Source organism: Zootoca vivipara, chromosome 2 (assembly GCF_963506605.1).
Source record: "Zootoca vivipara chromosome 2, rZooViv1.1, whole genome shotgun sequence".
Classification (NCBI taxonomy): Eukaryota; Metazoa; Chordata; class Lepidosauria; order Squamata; family Lacertidae; genus Zootoca; species Zootoca vivipara.
Window position 1 is genome coordinate 111,466,527 of NC_083277.1, and position 6,304 is coordinate 111,472,830.

A 6,304-nucleotide genomic window follows, 5' to 3' on the forward strand; every position below is an offset into this window, starting at 1 on the left:
CAAAGCACAAAACTCCCTTTTTTCTCCCTACCTGCACACAGAAAATCCAAATAATACACATCATCTAATACCTATGTCAGAAAATTATCCGGGAAGAGGAACCCAAGCCTTCTATTTCCCCAGCTCCCACCTCAGTGCCCCTTTCTCCACCACACATACATACCCTCCTATTAAAAAAAAAACCCTGTTAGTTTCAAACCAGTCAAAAAATTGACAGGCAATTGCAAGTGTAATAACATTGCTGGTGATGTGAGCACATGATGTCATAGAATCATCCAGAATCATCAAGCATGTCTTTTAACACGTGGCCAGGCATGGTCAGTAGCTGTTGTCTCTATCCCGATGTGTTGATGAATTGAATAAAGGAATAGCAAGCGATGTAAAATTTTGTCTGTTTTTTGTGAGTGCTTTGTGAAGTTGACAGGTTTATTCCTCGGCTGAAGCAACAGTCCCAACCTGACCATATCATGAGTCGAGGGAATGATGTGTGTTATCTCTAGATGCACTGGTAGTAAAAGACGAAGCAACAAGTCTTTGAAGACAACATCTTGGTTAGCATCTTAAATAAGTTCAATAAGGCTAAGGATGGTGGCATATTCAAAGGTTGATTTTCAGAAAAGAAAATTGTCCCCAGGGCATGGCCACTACATGTGGAGATAAGTCCCAAGCTCACCACAGGATCTTCAACAGCCTGGGGTGTTGTTGTTGTTTTTACTTTCTGTAATCCTAATGCCCAAGTCCTACCTCCTACCTTTCACCAACAAGCAAAGCAATAAACACTGTAACAGTGTTGCCCGTTATAGATACTGTTCAAATGTTCACTGGTTGCATCCAGATGACCTTTTTGTTGAGCATTGTTTGCAGGAAGGTGTTAGACGATTTTTGCTGTTTATTGAGCACATATTCTGCTTTGTCTTCAGGAAGCTTAGACAAAGCCAATATTTTTCTACACTTTCCAGTGCATTCACCTTCACTTTCCTCATTGCAAAAAGTCCAGTTTGGGTGGAGGAGAGAGTTGTGCAACAGCAAGGCTGTTGTGCAAGAGCAGTTATCACCTGAATTTTCCAATATGTGGATTGAATTCTACATGAAAATATTGACAATGTGGAAGCCCCCTCTGTTATTGTCTGAGTGGTCTGTTTGCCACTGCTGTTGACAGAAGTGCTGTTTTCATCACAGAGCTCTGGATAGCTTCTCTTTTCCTTTCAATTTTCAATGTTCAAGCCTAAAGGGTTTAAAGTTTAGCACTATCATATTAAATTAAGCCCAGAAATTAACTAAAAATGAGTGGGAAGAAGAGCAATGTAAGACAATAGCAACACCCATTTTTGCCATGTCCTAAATCAGCTGAAGTTTCCGAACTGTCTTCAATGGCAGACAAAGGGGGGAAACATCATAGTACTGTAGTCAAATTAAGAATTCAAAATTCAAATGAGGACCTCAAGCGAAGTTACAGGGAACCAGGCAGAGGGCCTTCTGAAGGAGCGTCTCCACCCCCATCACTCAGCCCAGACACTGAGGTCCAGCTTCGAGGATCTTCTGGCGGTTCCCTCACTGCAAGAAGTGAGGTTACAGAGAACCAGGCAGAGTGCCTTCTTGGTAGTGGCGCCCGTCCTGTGGAATGTCCTCCCATCGGAAATAAACAACTATCTGACTTTTAGAAGACATCTGAAGGCTGCCCTGTATCAGGAAATTTTAAATGTTTGATGTTTTATTGTATTTTTAATATTTTGTTGAAAGCCACCCAGAGTGGCTGGGAAACCCAGCCAGATGGGCATGGTATAAATAATAATAATAATAATAATAATAATAATAATAATAATAATAATTACCAGCTGACCCAGCCACGCGTTGCTGTGGGGTTTTTTTGGGGGGGGAAGTATTGATGTCATTTGTGTTTTGAATGGTAATGGTTGCATAACTTGTTTTTGGTTAGTGTTTTGATGTAATATGCTTTTCCGGATGTATGAACTTTGTCCTTGGATTTGTTGTTTTAATTATTTTTGTTTTGTTATGATTTTTTGCTGTGCCTGACTCAGGGTCCTTGTTTCCCAGGAAAGGGGGAGGATGTGTCTGTTCCCCCCTGGACTGTGTTTTTTCCTCCCCCCCCCCCGTTGTTGTGTCTCATTTACTCCCATCCTGTAGCGACCCATGAGGTATCCCATCCACCCCTCCCCCCACCCTGTTCCCCCCACCTTACGTCAGCCCATGACCTATTCGGGCCTGTCCTCCCCTCACCCCCCACCCAAGGCTCCACTCAGGATAGTATTTAAAGTAGAGTAGAGGCCTAGTCTGTAGGCTGTAAAGTAGAGCTGAGGCCTAGTCTGTAAGCTGTAAAGTAGAGCCGAGGCCTAGTCTGCAAAGTAGAGCCGAGGCCTAGTTTTTAGGCTTTAAAGTAGAGGTGAGGCCTAGTCTGTTGGCCTTGGCTTGGGCTAGTATTTAAATGTGAGCCGAGGCCTCCGCTCTGTATCTCCATTCCTTGGCCCTGGCCTGACTCTGTGGGTTGTGTGGTAATGGCTGCCTTGGTGGTTTCAGTTGCTTGGTTGATGACGTCATTATTTGGTGCTGCCCTTCAGAGCTTTCGCTGGTGACAGCGCGCAATCTGCCTTTCTATTGGATGCTGCTTTAGTCTTCAGACCTTCTGCTGGCAATGTATAATTTGGGTGCCACTTTTTGTGTTTATTTTAGGTATGAAAGGTGTGCTTTTTAAAAAAAAATTTACACCAGATCCCTCCCTGATGGGCAAGGTACGCTTTGCCCTAATATGATGCAATTCGGTTCAGCGGTTACGGTGGAAGTTTGTTACCTCCGCGCACGCAGTGTCTACATTTTTATATAGAGAGATTATTATTGTTATTATTATTATTATAGCAGCTTTGGCTTCCACATCTCTGCTTGCACCTAACCGAGATCAGTTTATTAATCCATACATATAGCATTGACAGTGTGCTTGGCACTGTACAGCAGTGTTCTTGGGTTCCTAGATGTTAGATCACAACTCCCATCGTTCCAAGCCAACTTAGACAATGGTCAGGAGCGATGGAAGTTGTAGCTCAACAACATCTAAGAGCCCAAGATTAAAGAACAGTGCTGTAAAGTGAAATGGCCCCATGTCTAAATGCTTCACAATATACAGTGGTACCTCTACTTACGAATTTAATGCGTTCCGAACACACATTCGTAAGTCGAAAAAATTTGTAAGTCGAATCCCATAGGAATGTATTGAGAGAAAAAATTCGTAAGTAGAAGCAACCCTATCTAAAAATTCGTAAGTAGAAAAAATCCTATCTAAACCGCATCCAAGATGGCGGACAGAGCTCCATTCGTAAGTAGAAACATTCGTAAGTAGAGGTACCACTGTACATTGGAGGAGAGGGGGGTAGCTAGAGAGATTAGTAATAGCAGAAAGGTTGTCATGGGCCAGGAGTCGGCTTCACCTGCTGAGCAGCAGTGACTCCACCTACTGCTGATCAGCCTTCATGCTTCTGATGAGAACCAGCTGGTTCCAGCTTTCTTAAGCAGGGTTCCCAGCCTCAGTCAGTTGCTGGAAACATTAACATTCCTCGTTCCTGACCAGGCCTGGCTGCTCCTTGCTTCTCGTGACCTTGGACCCTCAGCTTTCTTGACCCCCAGATTGTCTGCCTACGGGAACTGAGATACTCCTGACCTTAGGACTGGATTGTACAAACAAACTCTACAAACACCAAACCCTGTTGTTAAAATGGAAAGGGGTCAAACCATCACAAGAGGTGTTGAAATTTTGGGAGGTTGGACAGTTACAATGGAATGGCCTCGGTGGTGGGGTGCACATTTGTATTCTTATTTATTTATGATGATTACTTTGTCGAAATAAAATAATAATTATAGAAAGAAAACAAACGCCAAAAAAGCTTGTTGAATAAAATTCTACATATGTACACATCTAAAAAAGAAAAAAAGGACTGGATGGTACCTCCTGGAAAATACCCCCCTGAGACTTGGCTGGTTGGCTGGCTTCTCCCTCCACTGAGCTCTGCCATGGCTAGCAGCACAGGCCGCCGACAAAGAGGCATGGGAGAATTAGGGTAAAAAACTACGTTTAAGGCTAGGGGCAGGAGAAAATTGATTGAAGTGTAAAGAAAGTGGGTAACGGTATGATCCTATGTATGTTGACTTGGAGTTAAGTTGCACTGTATTCGGTGGGATTTTCTCTGCTGTACCTGTGCATAGGATTGAAACCTAAATAGATGTTTTCCCTCCCTCCCTCCATCATACTAGAGCTCAGTGAAATTTATTAGCAGTAGATACAGGACAGAGGAAAGGTGGCTTAGCAGGATTCACAAGGCGTTTAAATAAATCTGTGGAGGATAAGAGCCATATGGGAAAAAACGAACCCCATATATTAGCCATAAACAGAATCTTTACATCCAGAGATTCTACATCCATGGACTGCAATAAGATCAAACCTATCCATTCTTAAGGAAATCAGCCCTGAGTGCTCACTGGAAGGACAGATCCTGAAGCTGAGGCTCCAATACTTTGGCCACCCCACGAGAAGAGAAGACTCCCTGGAAAAGACCCTGGTGTTGGGAAATATTGAGGGCACAAGGAGAAGGGGACGACAGAGGACAAGATGGTTTGGGCAGTGTTCTCGAAGCTACCAACATGAGTCTGACCAAACTGCGGGAGGCAGTGGAAGACAGGAATGCCTGGCGTGCTCTGGTCCATGAGGTCACAAAGAGTTGGACATGACTAAATGACTAAACAACAACATCCAGAGGTAATATTCCTCAGAATGCAGGGGGCGGTGCGGTATATTATAGGTGAGATCTATTTCTGTCACACACTACCTATGACTTCCTGCGAACAACTGGTTCAGGAAACAGCATCTGGGACTGGTCAAATTCAACAGAGCTCTTTTTAAGACCCTGAGGTGGCAGTCAAAGGTTTTGTTTGCTCGACTTGAGTGTCTGAACTGAGAGTGAATGGCTAATATGGAAACTGTGGCCCTTCAGATGTTGCGGGACTCCAACTCCCACCAGCTTCAGCCAGTTAATAACAGTAGTAGTAGTAGTAGTAGTAGTAGTAATTTATTTATACCCTGCCCATCTGGCTGTGTTTCCCCAGCCACTCTGGGCAGCTCCCAACAGAATATTAAAAATATAATAAAACATCAAACATTTAAAATTTCCTGATATAGGGCTGCCTTCAAATGTCTTCTAAAAGTCAGATAGTTGTTTATTTCCTTGACATCTCACGGGAGGCGTTCCACAGAAGGCCCTCTGCCTGGTTCCCTGTAACTTGGCTTCTCGCAGTGAGGGAACCGCCAGAAGACCCTCGGCGCTGGATCTCACTGTCTGGGCAGAACGATGGGGATGGAGACGCTCCTTCAGTTTGGTCATAGATGATGGGAGTTGTAGTCCAGCCAGGAGCTCCCCACCTATGACCTAATGCAATCAAACCTAACACACAGCATTATTTGCCTATAACACAGAACTATAGGAAGGAAGGAAGGAAGGAAGGAAGGAAGGAAGGAAGGAAGGAAGGAAGGAAGGAAGGAAGGAAGGAAGGAAGGAAGGAAGGAAGCTAGGAGAAGTATCTCTTAAAGAGAGACAGCAGGTCACCCTCCATGTGTTTTTATGGGTAGTTCAGACAACAACCTTTAAATATTCCATTAAAGTTTTGCACAGCACACTAGTAATACTCTTGCAGCACACCAGAGGGCCTTGACATAGAATTTGGGAATTGTTTCGAACCAAATATATTTTCTGCAGAGCTACTGCCAGAACCCAAGTATTTTAATTGCCAGGTGCTGACCTTACCCGTTTGGTATCTGCTTTCAATCTATTTGTTTGATTTTTAATCCATGTGATTTTTAGCGCTTTGGATCAGCCACAGACTCGTGCTGGCACCAGTTACATAGGTGAATTTCCTTGTGATCACTGTTCTTGCATTTGAACCACTTCTGAATTGAAGTGGCTTCATGTCCTGGGATGTCCCTTCTGGGAAAGCCACTTCTGCCTTAAGGAGGAGGTGGTGTTGCGGGCTTTTCATGACCTCCCCACGTGCGCAGAGGGTGGGAGGCCAGCTGTCAGGAGCATAGCTGCCAAGTCCGGATCGTAAAGATCCGGGATCGGCAGCGCGCGCACGACCGGAAACATGTAAAAGCGACTTCCGGCGCCGGCGCCGCCATTTTCTGATGCCCATAGAAGGGCGAAGCGCCACCAGAAGTCGCGTCACGCAACTTCCGGTCATGCGCGGACGCGACTTCCGGCGCCGGCGCCGCCATTTTCTGGTGCCCATAGAAGGGCAAAGCGGCACCAGA